Source organism: Symphalangus syndactylus, chromosome 13 (assembly GCF_028878055.3).
Source record: "Symphalangus syndactylus isolate Jambi chromosome 13, NHGRI_mSymSyn1-v2.1_pri, whole genome shotgun sequence".
NCBI lineage: Eukaryota > Metazoa > Chordata > Mammalia > Primates > Hylobatidae > Symphalangus > Symphalangus syndactylus.
In genome coordinates, this window is record NC_072435.2 from 87755666 (window position 1) to 87775020 (window position 19355).

Consider the following 19355-nt stretch of genomic DNA (forward strand, 5'->3'; position numbering starts at 1 on the left):
AATGAGTAAGACATAATTCTGCTTTTTCATAACCACTGAATGAAAAAAAACTAAATACAAAAAAAGATTCTTTGAGTAAAATTCTGTCATTCTCCACTTCTTATTGTGTTAAAAAAATCAAATATGAGTGAAAGTCAAGTTCTGCTTGTATGTATGAAATGAGAAGAAGAGAGGTGCTATAGATTATTAATAACAGGGGATGTTTTGTACCTGTTCTGGCAGATGAATATGCATTTTTGTGTTGGAGCCAGTCCATAAGTCAAATTCCTTTAAAACAGGCAGAGGCCAGCTTGGTTCTGGCTGCAGCCTGCACAGCCAGAAAAACAGAGGAAGAAGGGCCTTCCACCAGCATGAAATGTTATCCACTTTGATATGTAAACATTCTTCCTTCACCTGAAGTTGATGTCAGGGTAACTAAAACACAAGAACTTGGTTGACTGAGCAGAAGCAATCTGTTGTATTCTTCTGTTTTTCAAAACCAGAGATAATCAAGGACTGTTATTTCAGATGCTGGCTGACCTAACTTTTGAGTGGAAAACGAACCAGGAATCTGAGATAACTGGATAGTCTCCGCATATTTTTAAAAAATCAGCATGTTTCCTGAAACTGCTCAGACTTAGCTGATTTTCGTTGTTGTTGTTCTCTTTGTAAGTTTTTTTTTCTTCTTTTTTCTCTGTGTTCCAGCCTCCTGGAATTTAATCTATTGGGTGGGAGTAAATGACATAAACTGTACTCATATTTGCAAAAAACCCAAAAAAGATGTTAAGGCTATTAACAACAGACTTCTGCACTACAGTTGAAATGGGCTAGGTGAATTGGGACAGAATTCTATGAACATTTTATGAAGCTTTCCTTAAATTTCTAATTGAAAATTGCTACTGTGTGTGTTACTGTTGATTCATTTCATTTAAGTCTTGGTCCTGGAGATTCTATTGATACCCCATTCTTGGGGATGAAAAATGTTAAATGCGCACATTTTTTAGGAAAATGGGCTGGGTGGGAGATGGAAGGCTTTGGCTGCCATCCTAGGGTATTCCTGTGCGTTGCGATGGTCAGCATTTCTGTATCTAAACATTGAGAAAGTACAATAAAAATACTGGGACCACTAGCATACACGCAGTCTTTCTTGACCAAAACATCCTTATGCCGCGCGTGGCTGTGCTGAGAAGGAGGAGCACTCGTCCTCTCCAAGCACATCCAATTTGCCTCAGTCCTCATGACTCTTACCCTGTTCCCACAACTGAGCTCATTTGTTATTGAAGTTGCTTTTCTTATACCCAGCCCAGTTTTCCATTGATGCTCCCGCTTATTCTATGTAGGTATTTTTATTTATCATACGATATCCCTAGTCTAAGATTTCATTTGAGGAAAAAAAAAAAAACGTCTGCTGCTAAAAATAATTTGAAAACTCGTAGACAAGAGGACCTTTCAAATCCCTTACAATTCTAACAACCAGTGAATTCATGCTTCACAGCCATTCAGATCTATATGTATGAAATACAAGACATATGTGTTCAACTTTCCTGCATCGCCTCCTTTAAACTTTCTTTTTTCTTTTTTGAGTCAATCCCTGCAGGAACAGACAAAGTGAGCCCATTAAGAGAACAGTTCACTCCCACCTGCCACCTCGAGCCAGCCAACAATCTCAGCCTCACCACTCCATTCTTGATTATGTAGAACCATTCCAATCCTGAGTGACAGGATTTGCAAAGACAGCTGTTGGGCTCCACAAACATTTGGAGGAGGGGAAAATGTGAGGTTGGTTGCTACATTCTCCTACTTCTTTTTACTGAAAGGAACAGCTGCGATCTTCACATGTAAGATGAAGTAAACAAAAGCTGACAATGCCCAGCACCATTCAGCAGTAAGCATTCAAATAGATTTTTCCTCACCGCGTTTGCAGGCCCGGCACAGTCTCAGTTCCCCACAGCACAGAGAGGAAGCAAGGTCTTTGCATGCATGCCCTGTTCACTTGGCCAAACATTGCCCTAGATGTGCAATTCAAGCCGTATAAAGCCAGCATAATTCAAGAGCCCTGACTCTTTCACTATTTCATGATTGCTTATTACTCGCACACGGCATTGTCAGGTTCCAGCAACTCTGTGTGCAGCAGGCAGAAATGCAGTGTTTATCTCGGACAGGCAAACATTCTTAGGCTCATCGGCATAAGTATCCACGCTGAACTGGCTATCGGGAAGTAGATCCCTGCATGGGAAAGTCAAGGTATGTTTAGAGAGACTCGATGATTCAACCCCATGGCTGGCTCATTCCTTTTGTTTCCTCTGCCTTTTTATTTGCTTACACAGAAAACAAAGTATTCATTTATTTCTTTTCCCGCTCTCATCTCTATTAACCGCTAGGGCCATCTGCCCATCTGAAACTGTCTTTGGCTGCACGGTTGTGAATCCAGGTGACAGTGAAAATGAAGAAGTGGTGATTGTCCCTGCATGTTTTCTCTGAAGGGTTAACAAAAAAAATAAAAGCCTTTGTGTCTGTTTCGAGTTCTCCAGTTGAAATACTGTACTCATTGAACTGCAAGAAATAAAACCTGCAAGTAGGCACTGTGCTAATGTAATAGAAATGTGTTAGACAGGGGCACTATTTCTTAAATATGCTTGAATTAAGCAAGTTCTTTTAAAAAGTGGGTGGGACTTTTGATGTTTTACATAGTTATATTTTCAATTTCTTGTGCTCAGTTTAAAACTCAAGATTCTTTGTTTCCATGTGTGTCATTAGGGCAGGTGTTGGATGACAAGTGAATGCATTGAAAAATGAAAAAAAAGAATTATTTGTGCCCTGACCTCCATGAATTCGGTGACTTAATATATCCATACAGATCTGACTTTTAATCATAGGTGCTCACAGGTGGGGTAAGGGATAAAGAAGGAATTTGTCTACAGGATCCTTTTATCCTAAGATGTCTTACAACATCCAATTGTGTTACCGTTTCTTTTTGTTTGTTTTTTTTTTTACAAACCCATTGCTAGGCTAAGAAGTATTGATTCTATCTAGTTAAACATGTCGAGTGAGGGGAAGTGATCAATGGATTACTTCTTCAAAACATTTATCCCCCCCCAGTGGAATCCTCTGATTTTTATAACCTTAAAGAGCCAGGTACAGGAGTTGGGAGAAGAATTTAAAATTTGAAATGTCTTCTTTTTTTCAACTCGGTTAATGAAAACTCTAGTTAATGCCTGTGATTTTCTGGGTCTCCTTCTCTACTTCCCGCCATTATCACCACCTTTTGTTGCTGCTGGGGCTGTGGGTACCCAGAAGGAACATGAGATGGCCTTCCTCAGATATCTGGGTTTAAATTCAGTTCGTATCTCTTACATGAAGTGGGTAGGGCCAAAAATGACTCACTGCCCAGTGGTGCCTGGAAACATTATCAGCAAAGGCATTCACCTAAGGACAAAATAAACACAGAATTCTCATATGGGCCCATCTTTCCAACCATCTCCTGGACTCTGGTAGTCTTTTCTGAGCCAGATATCTCTCTAAAGTCACTTGCTGTCAGACCTTTTTGTCTCATATTTAGGAATGGCTGAAGTTCTTTATAAATCCCAGATGAAACAGGAGGAAAACTACTTTGAAATGATCATTTCCATGATCTCTAAAATTCAACAAACAGTATTTCTTAAGGTTAACAGATGCGAGCCTATGACAGGTTCAATGTGGGACCAACTCAAGGGAAATTGATGACCGAAGTATTAAAAAGCATTCATTACAACGCAGGTTCACCTGAAGAGGGGGTGTCCCCCAGTAGTGCTTCTGCAGCAGAATTTCTTAGAAATGGCAGAACATCCACAAGTCATGTACCCCAGGCCATTGTGTCTGTCTTTCAAATAGAGGAATGGCTGGTGGCCATTTGCTGAGGGCATCTCCTGCACTGAGAACTGTGTGCATATATGGATGGTATTGCTGAGACTCACAAGTATGCAAGATAGAAGCTAGGTGCATTTTTTTCAGATTAGGAATCTGAGAATGGAAGATAGACTGAGAAGGGGAGCAAGGGGAGATAGGGAGAGACTGGGCAACGGGTACGAAGTTACAGTTAAATAGGAATAAACCATGGTGCTCTATTGCACAGTAGGGTGCCTGTGGTTGACAACATTGCATTGTCTATTTCAAAATAGCTAGAAGAAAGGGTTTTGAATGTTCTCACCACAAGGATATGATAAATGTATCAGGTAATGGATATGCTAAATACTCTGGTTTGATTATTACATACGGTATGCCAGTTTCAAAGCATCACGTTGTACCCCATAAATATGTACAACTATCATGTGTCAATTCAAAATAAAATAAAATAAATTTTATTGATAAAAGAATAAAAAATAGCATGCTTTTGGCCACACTATTTGATAGACATCATTTAAAAAACATAAGACTATAAGGCCGGGCATGGTGGCACATGCACCTGTACTCCCAGCTATTTAGGAGGCTGAGACAGGAGGACTGCTTGAGCCCAGGAGTTCGGGATCAGCCTGGGCAACACCTTTAAAAAATATACATGGTATAGATGATGTGAAAGGGCCACCTTTCCAAATGAGTCAAATTCTTCCTTAATTTAATACATTCCTGGGTAGTAAGTTTTTAGAGAGCTAAATTAATTCCTTGCTATATCTTAGGATACCATTTATAAGTGTTCTCATGGGGGTTAGCTTCATTTTACGTACTAAACACTTATTTGAAAGGATCGTTGCCTTTTTCCATGTGCTAATTTGTATAGAGAATTTATGTATTGTGGGAATTTAATTTATTCCTGCATTTTATCCAGGAAAATAGAGCCAGATGTTTTTGGACACTTGTTATTTGCTTTAAATAAGATATCAGGTTAAGATAAGAGAAATATGTTGATTGGATATTGCATCTTCCTCTGGAGAACGTAAAACCTTTCATGTCCTACATCTCATCATACCTTACAACTTTAGAACAGACTCTAATAAAAGGAAAATGTTTTAACTGTCCTTTTACTTATAGAGGGCAGGATGGGAAAGTGCACTCAATTATACCAACAGAGCTCTCAATTAATCTAAATTCAAAGCGAAGGCTCCTGTTGTGGATCAGGGACCCTGAATAAACATGCTTTCTAGGAGACTTCACCGCCAGGTTCCAAGAGAGGTCACAGTACTCCTGCACTCCTCACGGCAGACCCTTGGATTCCATTGCAGGCAGTGACACACCGAGAGTAAGAGGAGCTGGCTGCAGCCCTGTCCACGTGTGTCTGCTGGCTCGCCCTTCTGTCTGGCATCTCCACGCCCCTCCTCTTCCGGACTCCCTTGCATGACCTTCCAAACAGAATGAGCTGTCTTTCCAAATATGACCCTAACTCATTCAACAGCTGGAGGCAAGAGCAAACTAGAGCTCATGCAAAGGGTATTAGCATTGAGTCTATTTTTTCCCCCTCTTTCTCTCAGACTAAAAGGTATTTGGAAAATTCATCTAAAAACCTTTTTTAAAAAGTTCATTCATAAAAATAGCCGAGGGGTTTCTCAGAGTTTCCTTTTAGCAAGTCTTTTGGAAGGAATAAATGTCTACTTTATTATTTTTCCTTCCTGTCCCTGACCTCGGAGAGGATTAGAGGGTCTGGGCAAGGAGAGGAGCCTCACACCCAGCCACCCACACTTTTCCTTCTGACAAGCCCCACCGCCATGCCATGCTCTGTACAAGTTCTCTGGAAGAACATAAGAGCCACCTTATGTGTGAGGGAATGAGACCATGCTTTGAAGAGCCGGACTTTCTCCTTTTACTTGCTCTTGAAATTGTTTTCACTCTGATCTGCAAGTCAAAGAAGTGATCTATTATACATTTAGGGACCTCAAAATCTGTTTGACTCTGTGCAAATAAGGTACAGTCCCTGCCTTCTTCCTATAGTTTTCTTATCACTAGGGGACTTGAAAAGGATTTAGTTCGACAACTGAGTCAGCATGAGCTCACACAAATCATTTCACACCAATGTCATTTTCTTTCTTTCTTCCCCCCGCCCCCACTTTTTTATTTAAATAATTCGGTCAGGGAAATCCCACATGCTTAGTATCATTTTGTCAGCAAGGTACATGACAACTCTGGTCACAATAGAAAGTCATTTAGTGAATTAATGTCAACTCTGGAAAAAGTGGCTAATGTGTCTTGGGGAGTTTGGTCCTTGCCTGTACACCTGCCTGAAGATCACAAGAGTAAGAAGGACAGGTAACACACACTGAATGACAGGGTCAGAGCTTAGCAATATCTCAGAAGCCTGTCATATGAGCCAAACCCAATACAAAACGATTTAGCAATATTAAGTAATTATCACATTTTGTACTTCAATAAAAAAATTTAATATCATGACTTTGCGGTAGGAAAGGCCAAGTTTAATGTTGGTTAAAAATAATTTGGAGATTATGTTTATCTGTCTTCAATATGATGTTTCTTTCAAAATATCCCAAATAATCTGAATTAATGGTAGAAATAATATCCACCATTTATTGGGTACCTAGTATCTGCTAAAATAACAAATTTACAATGAAGGTGTAACTATTCCCATTTTACAGATGAAAAAATGGAGGAGGTTAAGTAACCAGCACTAAGTCAAAATGGCTAGCAAAGATCAAAACCAACATGTTAGCCAATGTTAGGCAGCTCAAGTCCTTTCCTCTGTGCCTGAAATGAAAGAAATTTTCCAGGAATTTTGTATTGGTTATTCATATCAAGTGTAAAAAATGTTATTCATCTCAATGAACCAAAATTAAGTCAAGACACTTAAGGACTGTCTAGAGGAAAATGACCAGGATAGGAAAGAGTCTGGAAGACATGCAAGAAAGAGATGGTAAATATTTAACATGAAAAATAGAAGATTTGTGTGGGATATAGGAGATACCTTCAAATAATGAAGACCTGTGGTCAACTGGGGCAAATATTTTAACCCCAAATAAGTTCTTCAACAATAACAGTTTCATTACAAATAAGGGAAGAGAAAGTGCCCACAATGAGCATTTTCAGTCACTAGATGCAGAATCGGAGAGCCACCTGCCAGGGTTGTTATTGAGTGAAATTCTGACTTTGAAAACATTTGGCCTATATGAGGGATTCTTAATCTGATATCCATGGAAGAGCTTTAGGAAGTCTTTGAATCCCTGGAAATTATATGAAAAATTGTATATGTGTTTTTTTTTCTTGGGAAATGGTGGATATATTTCTTCAGATCCTAAAGCAATTCTACAACGTTGGTGAGGCAGTGAAAGGAAATCACTTCCAATTCTACAGTTCTGTTTTGTAAAAGTAGTCTTACCCTTCACAGAGGTGCACCCAAGAGAACTGTGTGATTGATTTAATGTTAGGGGTGAACGGACATAAAGAATTGAAGAAAACTTCAAGGTTTTGAGCCTTGTAACTAAGATGTTGATACAATTAAAAAAAAACTTTAATAAAAGAGAAGCAAATTTAGTGGAAGATAACTAAGTAGAAATAAATAGGCAAACCGAAGCCTGTCTAAGATTCCAGTACTGAGTGTACTGAGTACATAATCCAGATATTCTTTTACATCATGGCAGAAAAATGCTGAAATCTAGGGATATACGCTGACTAGTAACTGAGTCTTATATAAATAATTTTTTTAAAGCCACTTGAAATTTAGAACCATAAAATGTTATAACATTAACTGTTCTAGAGGCTACTTACTTCAGTCCCCTAATGTTACAACTTAAGAAATCATGTCTCAGAAAAACTAAGAGACATATTCTGTATTCTGGGGCCTGGTTCCCGATTCACGTCTCTGTCAGCAAATTTAAGGAAAAAAAAAAATGTCTAAAACATTCAAATCTGGAATAAACCTATGTATTTTTCAGGAAGAAAATATATATATAAAAAAATTAGTCTTAACTACATATAATACACAAAGGTCCACTTTGTTATGGTATAAGGCAAGACCGTAAGGAAGTCTTATGCCTCCTTATGAGGCATAAGATTGCCCCTTAGGAGTTTTAAAGTATGAATTCCACACGTCAGCATGCTCTGGGATGTTTTCACAGTATTTTTAACATTGGTCCTCGTAGTCTTAATTTACCTCTGGAAATTTCCATGGATGCTTAAACTATGAAGAACAAAGAAGTATATGGCTGTGTTATTTAGAGTTAGTGAATTAGGTTCTGCAAGTCTTTTGGTTTCCTTTTAGATGTTGTCTTGTCAGTTTCAAAGATCAAAGGGAGACCAGCTCCAGGAGTGCTCATGCATGCATCAGTGGTCTTCCATACCATCTGATGAAAAGATTCATTCTGTGTCTCAAAAGGATATTCTAGATCCAGTTCTGAGTCAGCAGGTCTTTGGTGTGTGTGTGTGTGTATATATATATATATAAATTTTTCCACTGCCTCATTTTTTTAAATCCATCTGACAAGGTCAAGGTGGGGTTGAGACAAGAAAAATTTGGAACTAGTCCCATTTGAGACTTATTTCCTTAAAAAAGGAACGGTTTTTTAATAATCTGAAAGTTTACGTAATTTTGACATGCAAGTTATATACGTGTGTGTGTACGTGTGCATGCTTGTGTGTATGTTCATTTTTTTAAAGAGATTCAAACTAAATAAAATTTTGATTGGGGGTGTTGCTGAAATGACTAGAGTGTCAGCTGTTATAACCTCGGCTTTAAACACTAAACCAAAACATGGGCTTCATGTTGCAACTCATACTGAAGCTTTATAATATATGGCCTTAGAGTAGAAGTATAATGATCTCTTGGGAGAGGCAAGATCCAATTAAAATTCAGTTTGCTGTCTTTTGGAAAGACATAAGCAGTTATATATCCTTCGAGAGGGTCTTAAGAAATACACACCTGAGCTTTAAATGGCTACTCATTTGACTGTGAAGTTGAATTTCATTCAGTTCATCTGGGAGTCAGAGCACAAGAAAGCATTCAAATAACAACACTCTGATATTTCGTGGTGTGTTACCAGGGAGAAAAGAGCTCCTGGAAAATGAATGCCTTACACATTTGCAGATATTACCAACCACTTATAAAAACAAGGCTATTGTTATGCATAAAAGTCATTCCTTTTAGGGGAAGCCTAAGAGTGAATTGAAATGTGGCTGACATTTCTACCACAAGATAAAATGTTTTTTTAATATCATGTTTAAGTTCTCTTAGTTAAAAAAGAGAAAGGGGGAAAAAAAGAAGAAAAAAGAAAGAAAAATATCTATAATCCAGTATTCAGAAGCAATTCCAGACACTTCACCCATGAAATAACTCACTGGAAGACATTACATTTCTAAACACAAAAGCTATTAGCAGCCTTTTCTAACTCTCTCTTAGTTCAGTAAGGGAATTATTGACTGTATTTTGCAACCCCACATGTTTTTAAAAGACAGAATACATAGTACATTGAACAGAAAACATACAAATGCTTTCTATTTAATTTGTTAGTTCATGACTAAGATGAAACACTCCAACATATACAATAACCTCCCCAACCCCACTTCACTCTGAGGTTCTTTTGGTTATTTCTTTTTTACAACAAAGGTTTGATGTATTTTTTAAAATATAAAAAGAAAAAGCCACTATATTGCCTCAGAGCTACTCCATCTCACTGCCTCACTTTAAATTCTGATTGACTGTAATGAGACCACAGACAGATTGATGAAATAAATTTAGATACTAAATAGCATTGTACTTGGGGTGATTTAGTTATATAGCTCATTTACTTCTTCAACAAATTTGTTGAACAGCAGTATTAGTTAAGGCAATGCAAGCTGATGTCATAAATAAACCCCCAAATCACAATGGCCTAAAACCTTAAAGGTGTAATTTTTATTCATGGAAGCAGTGCAATGTAAGCAACTACAGGATTCGGGCAGCCAGAATTCTTTCATCCTGTGTTTCCATCACCTTCTAGAGCTTCAAAGTCTTCTGCATTTATCCAAGATAAGAGAAAAGAAATTTGAGAAGGTGTACCTGTTTTTAGCCATCTTCTGCTCACTTGCTCTTGGAATTAACAAATCACACAACCATACCTAAGTGCAAAGTGGTTGAGAAATTTATTTCCAGATGGGACAACCACCTTCCAGTGATAATTTCACACTCTGAAAGAGGTCAGCTGCAACACCTGTAATAATACAGACATTGTGGAATTTTCTAAAAGAAACAAAACTGGGACCTTGTCTTCCAGGAGCATACACTTTGGCAAATTTTTGCAAGAACTTTATTCCCTTACCAATAATAATAGTTAATATATATTAAAAGTTTGTTATGTATTAGGCTCATTATTGGTCCAGAGGGTGTGTGGGTGGTATTTCAGGACTCAAACCCTGGTGTCTGGGCTGTCCAACTTCATGCTCTTGCCTCCTGCCCTCTGTAGACTTCTAATCACTTAAGGGAAAAGACTCAAGTCTGGTTCTCTTAGAAGCTCCTACCACACAGCAGAGCACACTTCAGACAATGAAGGAATGTGGATTATACTAAACAAAACCCTAGCACCTACTGTATAGGTAACTGTTGGCAATAAATTAGAGCTCAATTCCAACTCATAAAAAGCTGTACTCCAAAATAAAATTCACCATAAATGAAAGCTTTTTTAAGATATGAGTTGCCTATACTATAAATATTGATTTTTTTTAATTTGAGTCAATTGAGATGAAATGCTAAGTTGAGTAGACGAGCATATGAGCATTAGTGGAAAAACTCACCTAAAAAAGTATAAGAGAGAGCAAGATGCCCAAGATAGATTAACACAACACTTTAACCAGAATGTTCTATCATTTTCTTTCTGCACATACACCTTCTAACTTGCAAAGCTGTCTTGCTTCACATGATCTCTTGCCATCTAATTTGATGGGGTTTTCTCTGAAAGAAATGAAGGGAGGATTCCTCCAGTTCTTGTTTTCTATGGTAATTATCGTAAGTTTTAGGGAGGAATTTTAAAAGAGGAATTCTAGGCACTTCTCAACTTGGAGCAGAATAGAGATGTATTCCAGTAAGGAATGTAGTTCATGGGCATAAGTGACTTGAATATGAGGTGACTTGAATTGGGGGTAAATAACCTATGAAATGTACAGATGATATTCTATCAGAAAAGAGATATTACCTATAGTTTTGCAAAAGAAATAAACTTTTAGCTAGGCCTTTTAGAAACACGTAAAATTAATTGAGTTTACCAAGTATAGAAAAAATAGGAAATTGTCATTTAGAAGGGCATTATCTATTCAGCTAGTCAACCAAGAAATATGTCGAGTGCTCCGATGCAAGGTAGGGTACAAAGAGCAGTGAGGAGAAGGGGACAGTAAAAAGTGCAAGACAATACCTATTCCCATATAGGTCAGCAGCTAAGAGCAACAACAAAAGAGAACAATGGGCATGTACAGTGCATCTACCTGTACCAGGTAACATGCTAGGTGAAGTATTCAAATTATCTCATTTGGCACTAATGCATGTAAAGTACATAGCAAGGTGCCTGTCACAGAAAGAATGTACAATAAGTGATAGCTGTGATTTAAATGCCAGTTTTATGTGGAGGTTATTATCTGTTTTCAAATTAAAGAAAGAGGCATGGTGAAGCTATGTGATGCTATAAACTGAATGTTTTTATCCCCACAAAATTTATATGTTGGAACCTAATCACCAAAGTAATCGTGAGGCCCCATAAAGGTAGGGCCTTTGGGGGTTGATTAGGTCATGAAAACTCCACCTTCATGAATACTGTTATAATAATAATAATTAGTACCCTTATAAGAGAGGACTGGGGGAGCTCATTTGTCCCTTCTACCATGTGAGGATGTAGCAACAAGGTACCATCTTTGAAGCAGAGAGTGAGATCTCATCGGACATTGAATCTGTCAATACATTGATCTTGGACTTCCCAGCCTCCAGGACCGTAAGCAATAAATTTCTGTTGTTTATAAATTATCCCACCTAAGGTATCTTCTTACAGTAGACTGAGATAGGCGATATATCCAAAGCCCCTTAGCTGGAGAAACCAGACATACACGCATGGAAAGTTCAATAACAATGAGATTGTTTGTGAAAGTTGCTCTCCTGGCAGTTCTGTTTTACTAGTAGACTATTCATCTTAGTGCATGGGTTGTTATTCCTCAATCTGGCTGCTGAGTCCCCTTTGGGTGTTTATGATTTTAACTGCCTGCCCCTGGTTCTAGTTGCCTGGGTTAGGCAATGAGGGTATTTTGTGCAAATTGCATCCTGAGTGCCTATGCTGCAGCTCCCCATGAGTCTTCCATTCTAATTCTAATCAACTTCCAGCTATCTATCTTAAGCAGAGTACCTTTTAGGACAGGGTGATAAGGGGAGCCTAGAGGTCACACGCAAGGCCTTCCATCTGTGGAGGTTTAGTTGGAGAAAGCTGACAATGAGTTGATTCCTGTGCAGCAGTAGTCATGAACCTGGGACAGGAATCAGAGCACCGTGCTATCTCCCAGGACCCAGAGAGAACGTGGCCCTGAGACACAGATTGGTGAAATCTCTAAAGGGCAATGTGCCAGATTGATGAGATGATCTTGGGGGTACTTGCTAGTCTCCTTAGCTTCAGAGGGGCATGGAGGGAGGGGAACAGATAGGCTCAGATCCTCTCAGCCCTTGAGGCTGGTCAAACTTGTTGCAGCTTTGTAGAGAAGTGTCTTACCTTGTACTTGTACAGATGATTTGCTAACCGGGCCTGAGACTGTTGTATCTCCCTCCATTCCAGTGACTCAAGTGTCCTCAGAGCTAATCCAGGTAACTAGAACCAGGGACAGGCAGTTAAAATCATAAACACCCAAAGGGAACCCAGCAGCCAGATTGAGGAACAGCAACAACCCACGCCCCAAGATGAATATTCTACTAGTAAAATAGAACTTCCAGAAGAAACAGATAACAACTTTAACAAAGAATCAAAAGTATACTTACAAAAATTGAAAAATAGCATTAAAATAACTTTTCCAGCATTCAAAAACATGGTTTTTCAATTAAAAACATCAATTCAGTTAAGGAAAGGATGGCCTGAGACAGACTCACTTGCAATATAAGACATTATAGGGTAAATACCAAATGAGTCGTTTTGATTCTCAGGTGGAATTGACCATTAGACTCACCTGTTAAAAACACAGACTTTTCAACTTACCCAGCCCTAATAAATCAGGAACTCTGGAAGTCGAGCCAATGAAACTGCATTTTGGTTGGAAGTGGCCACTGGTTTTGGACAATGGTTATGGGGGGCTGTGGAAACTAGCAGTACATGTTGAATGAGTTATCAGGGTGAGAGATCACTGGGTCTGCAGGGATGGTTGTAAGGACTGTGGGAGAGAGATGAGAACAGAAATGAGCATGAGAGGTGGGTAAAGTTTATTGATAGTGACCTAAAAATATGAAACAAGGATTGATGAATGTTTTGTCTGCATGATCCCAAGTTTTCACCAGATGTAGAGACAAATGCTTGTCACAACCGTAGATCAAATAGCAAGTCTAAAATTTTTATAAGTTTAGCCTTAAATAATATAAAACACATCAGATAAATAAGAAGTTGAAGTATTGCGATTTTGCAAATGTTCAGGAAGCTTGTGTTCATCCAGTTCACATTTCCTTCACTCTATGTGTGCATGTTTGATAACTGAAATACACAAGTTAAATCTTTAGTCTTACTTTTTTAACCACTGACAATGACTATCGTCCATTTCTCTCCCAATGTTCCATTTCAAGACAGATGAATCAGTTTGTCAAGGTCTGAGCAAACAGTAGGAATAAATGGAGTGTTCCAAAGGCAAATCTGTAGTGGTGTCTTTGATAAACTCACGCTTGCATATTTTTCTCCTGCATTTCCTGAACCACTCCACTAAGGGAGACAACCTAGTACTTCTTGGGTTTTTTTCTCTTCAAATGGCTGCTTCTGAGTCACAGATGTAAAATAACATGACTCAAAGGATTCATGGATCAAGAAAAATGACTCCTGATCATTTCCAGTAGGTTATTTCCTTGGAGCTGTTCCGCTCTGCCCCCAGGAGGTGTAATGGATTTGAACTAAATGTAATCAAAAATCTTCACCTGCATCCTTATTTCCTGAAAGTAGCCCATGAAGCTCAACTTTCTGCAGCTGTGAGACCCACGGCATGGCTGCTTCCTTAGGGGAAATAAACTCGATGTTTCTCTGAGTCAGAACCACAGAACAACAGTCTCATGAAATGCTCTATGCCAAACAAAAAGCACTCTGCACTCAGATTTGGGATGAGATTCACATGCTATCAGTTCTTAGAGGGCGACAGAGCACATCCAAGCTTCTGGAGCCCCTGCAGCAGAGAAATCACTTTATTCATAACTCTCTTTAACTTAGTCACTTGTATTCATTTTTGAGTGCTGCCTTAACAAAGTAACAACTGGGTAGTTTAGACAACAGAAATGTATTGTCTCACGGTTCCGGAGGCTAGAAGTTCAAAGTCAAAGTGTTGGCAGCCCTGTCCTGAGCCTCCCTCCTTGGCTTGTAGATAGCTGATTTCATGTTCACAGGGCATTCTCCCCATATAGGTGTCTATCTCCAAATTCCACCTGTTTACAAAGATACCAGTCATAGTGGATTAGAGTCCATCTAACGACTTCATTTTAACTTGATTACCTCTGTAAAGACCCTATCTCCAAATAAGGTCACATTCTGAGGTACTGAGGTTTAGAACTTACATCTGAATTTGAGGAGGGAGATGTAATTCAACTGATTATACCACTGAATGCTTTTTTTCCCATGTCATCTATTAACATCCTGAAGAACACGTTTAGAGAGATGTTACTGTGGCTTCACAGATACCATGCTCTTCCTCAATGGTTCCCAAATGCCATTTGCAGAATATATGCAGAATCACTGAGAGTGCTTTTTAGAATTCTAAATCTGCCAGGCATGGTGGCTAACACCTGTAATCCCAGTACTTTGGTAGACCAAGGCAGGCAGATCTCTTGAGCCCAGGAGTTCGAGACCAGCCTAGGCAACATGGTGAAAACCCGTCCCTACTAAAAATACAAAAAATTAGCTGGGTGTTGTGGCATGCACCTGTAGTCCCAGCCACTTGAGAAGGTTAGGCTGCAATGAGCCATGAGCCCATGATCCTCCACTGCACTCCAGCCTGGGCAACAAGAGTGAAACCTGTCAAAAAAAAAACAAAAAATACAAGAATTATAGATTCTTGGGTCTCACCTCCACGAATTAAAATCCACTGGATCTAAGGAGGAACTCAGGAATTTGCAATTTACGAAGTTGCCCAGAACATTCCGATGCATCACCAGATTGGAGTTCCACAGCCAGTTAGTGCTCCCTTATTATTTTTTAGACTTGATTTGGGCCATAAATCTTATAATAGCTACCTAAGAAGTACATTTCTTCTTTAAACAATATGAACATAGAATTGTTTTCTCATCTCTGTTTTTATTACATCTTCTATCTTCCTCCATTGCAGTACAAACCACTTGATGTGCATAGATTCTGCCTTACTCATCTTTTTATTCTCAGTGTGTACCAGAGAATCCACACATAAATAACATTCAATACGTGTTTATTGAAGAAATAAATACCTCCAGCAACACAGGCAAACTCTACAATTGTTTCATCGTTTAAAGAAGTTCCTGGCAGGGCGCAGTGGGATAAAGTGTATCCCAACACTTTAGGAGGCCAAGACAGGTGGATCTCTTAAGCTCAGGAGTTCAAGACCAGCCTAGCCAACATGGTGAAACCTCATCTCTATTAAAAATACAAAAAAAAGGTAGCTGGGCATGGTGGTGTGCACCTGTGGTCCCAGCTACTCAGGTGACTGAGGCAGGAGAATTACTTGAACCTGGGAGGCAGAGGTTGCAGTGAGCTGAGATCACGTCACTGCACTCCAGCCTGGACAACAGAGTGAGACTCCACCAAAAAAAAAAAAAAAAGAAAAAAAAGTTATTGACATTGACATATCTTTATACTTGAGAGAACTCAGCTACTCTTAAGATTTTAACCCGTGAAGCCATGCCCGCTGTCCTGCCTCATTTTTACTCCTGCCATGATAGCTTACCTGTGGTTTCAGGACACGTCTTTCTCTTTCCAGCCTCAAGGATCTTTTGCACATGCTATTTTGGAACTCTTCTGCCTACCCTCTTTCTCCACCCCATCCCCAATTGCCACTACTATTTCCAAATGAATATTTGTTCTGCCCTTCAAATTAGAAGTGGTGCCCCTGTTAAACATTTTCATAATGCTTCATTTTTTTTTTCGCATGGAGACACTGATCATGCTTGTAATAAATAGTTCAATGGTTGCTCTCTCTGACAAACTCTAATCTACATGTAGGCAGGCTTCATATCTGTTGTGTTCATTTTTGAAGCCACAGAAACTTGAACAGATTAGGAACTCAAATATTAATTGAGTCGTTATGCACTTTACCATGATTACATGTTTTTTCCCACCATTAAACTGGGAGCTTCTCTACAGCAGGGACTAGATTTAATTTATCTTTCTATTTTTGGCACCTGGCACAGTGCCTGGAAGGCAGAACAAGCACAATAAACTTTCTTAAAATTTGTAAGGTTTTTGTTTATTTGAATGGTTGTTTAGTTTTTGCCTTGATGAAAGCCTGGGATAGAAATTTAGAACAAGGTTGGATGTTGGTGATCACATAAAAATAGATTTGTTCTTTCTTGTATTAGAGTCCAAACTTAAAAAATATGTCAAATAAAAAAATAAACCAGAATAACAGGGAATATTTAATGGAACCAAGGCACCTCAAACAGCTGACATACTTCTAAAAAGCAGAAAGTAATAGTAAGGGAGATAACAGTGTACGAGTTAGTTTTCCAGTTGCCAAAAGATCACTTCCAATAGAGCTCTTGGCAGTCATCTTCTTATGGAGAAACTGGAACACTTATGGAATGGCAATTCCACCAATTCCCTTTTTCTAACAGCAGAAAAACCTGAAGCAGACAAGCCTAGCTATAGTCCAGCTGGGACCTGTAGCAATAACGTGACCTAAAGTTACGTAAGTGATCAGGACCGTATGTGGTCCATACCCCTTTGCCTGAGGACGCTACTCAGCTGTTTAACTCTCTCAAACATTTTGTTCTTTAACTGACAACCCACTGCAGTCAAGTTGTCTATTCCCATAATATGGAATATTGGGTCTATAGTAATTTCCTATTCCTATTTCTAGGCAATCATGTAAGATAAGGGGAATGGGCACCTATTTCTCTGGGGAAGGTATAAATGTGTCTTTAATCTCTTTCCAGTATCCCTACTGTGTAGAGCTGGTCCACAATGGAGAGGAGGAAAAGTTTTGCATTGGACCAAATCACTGCCTTAGAAGGAAAGAGATTGCAATCTCATTCATTTTTAACATCTGCAGTGGGTTGGGATGATACCTACTGAGGTCTCTTGGCAGTTAAAAAAAGAAAAAAAGAGGTTACCCCTTTGGCCTCTTTGGCAAAGGATATGAACTAGTAATAAAGCCTCAGCATCAAGTCTTGGGAGTCTGGCTCAAAGTGGCTAAGACTGGAAGCATCTCCTAACATAAATATGGCAGCATTAGGAAAATAGCTTGGCCTTTAGAGAGACCCAGATTATCTTCACCTTAAAAACTACCAAGACCCTGGTCCAGCAAGACCACCATCACAGCAATAAATACATAGCCACCAACTTCACAGGAGGTTTTCCTCTGAGACATTGTGAAAACCACAATCCATTACCGGTGGATGAGTCCCAGCTCTCTTACTATCTGGGGTTTCCAAGCAAGACTTACCTGTCCTTTGTTCTAGATTGGTTCCTGGGATCCTGGACCAACACAAAGAGAAGAGGAAAGCCTCAAGGGAAATAAAAGTGAAGGTTTCAGTGATAGTTTATATATATATTTTTAAATGTTAGCTTTTTTTAAAATACTTCACGGTGATGGATGGAGTATTTCGACCACAATGGCAAAGAATGAATTACCGGCAGTGTCAGAGTTTCTTGTTGCTGTGGGAAGACAGATGCCACGTTGAGAGGTGCCTCGCGGAGAGGCTCATGTGGCGAGGAACTGAGACTGGCTTCTATCCAACAACCAGTGAGGAACTAAGGCCCTAAAGTCCAATAGTCCACAAGGAACTAAATCCTACCAACAACTACAGGAGTGATCCTGGAATCTGATTTTCCCCAGTGGGGACGTAAGGTACCTACAACCTGGCTGTTATGGGCTAAACTGCATCCTGCCCAAATTTATATGTTTGAGTCTTAACTCCCAGCACTTCAGAACATGGTTTTATTTGGAGACATAGTCATTAAAGAGGTAATGAAGTTAAAATGAGGTCATTAGGATGAGTCCTAATCCAATAGGACTGGTGTTCTTATGTGAAGAGGAAATTTGAACACAGACACATATAGAGGAAAGACCATGCGAAGAAGACACAGAGAGGAAACAGCCATCTACAATCCAAGGAGAGAGGCCTCAGAACAAGCCAACCCTGCAGATACCTTGATCTAGGCCTCCAGAATTGTATGAAAATACATTTTTGTTATTTAAGCCACCCAGTCTGTGGTGCTTTGTTATGGCAATCCCAGAAAACTAATTAACTAATTGACTGCAGCCTTGCAAGGGACCCTGAACCAGAGGACCCAGTTAAGCCACGTGCAGATTCCTGACTCACAGAACTAGGAGATAACAAATGTTTGTTGTTCTAAGGTGCTAAATGTTGGGAAAATATGTTATGTAGCTATGTTGTTTTGCACATGTGCCACATAATGATGTTTTGGTCAACAACAGACCACATATATGATGGTGGGCCCATAAGATTGTAATACTGTGTTTCTATTATACATTCTCCACTTATAGATACACAAATACTTGCCACTGTGTTACAATTGCCTACTGTCTTCAGTACTGTAACATGCTGTACAGGTTTGTAGCCCAGAAGCAATAGACTATAGCATACAGTCCGGGTGTGTAGTAGGCTATACCATCTATGTTTGTGAAGTACACTCTATGATGTTCACATAATTATGAAGTTGCCTAGTGATGCATTTCTCAGAATGTATGCCCAACATTAAGTGACACATGGCTTTATGTCTATCATGCATTTAAGATATTGCAATGTAGTTAACTTATGCTTTAATACACCTCTTCATTCTGTTTTGATCCCACACCAACCAAGGTGCAAAACTAATTTTTTCACCCATTTCCATAAAAAACACAATTACAATGGGCCTAATGTGGTTTTTGTAGTTTTCCCTGAAGATCTGTGGTGGTATAGGAAGCAGTCACAGCACCCTGTATAAAGCTCTTCCATGGACTGCCCCCTTTTTGCAGTTGCCTCTATTATTTGAAGGAATGGTCCAACCAACCCCAAAGCTCTGGAAATTTGCCCCAAAATAATTTTACCCTGAAGCCATTGAAGCTTAAGTTTCAGGCCCCAGTTTCACATT

The 19355-nt window shown here is 39.1% G+C and overlaps 1 long non-coding RNA gene across 2 annotated transcripts; it reads left to right on the plus strand.

The window, feature by feature from the left end:
• The first annotated feature begins 518 nt into the window (after positions 1–518).
• Positions 519–19136, plus strand: LOC134732034 (uncharacterized). Of its 2 annotated transcripts, none has more exons than XR_010114896.1 (2): positions 519–2223; positions 17717–19136. It is a non-coding gene; the product is annotated as an uncharacterized lncRNA (long non-coding RNA). The 2 variants fall into 2 exon arrangements; XR_010114895.1 differs by lacking the exon at positions 17717–19136 and adding an exon at positions 2361–4338.
• Positions 19137–19355: the final 219 nt, after the last annotated feature.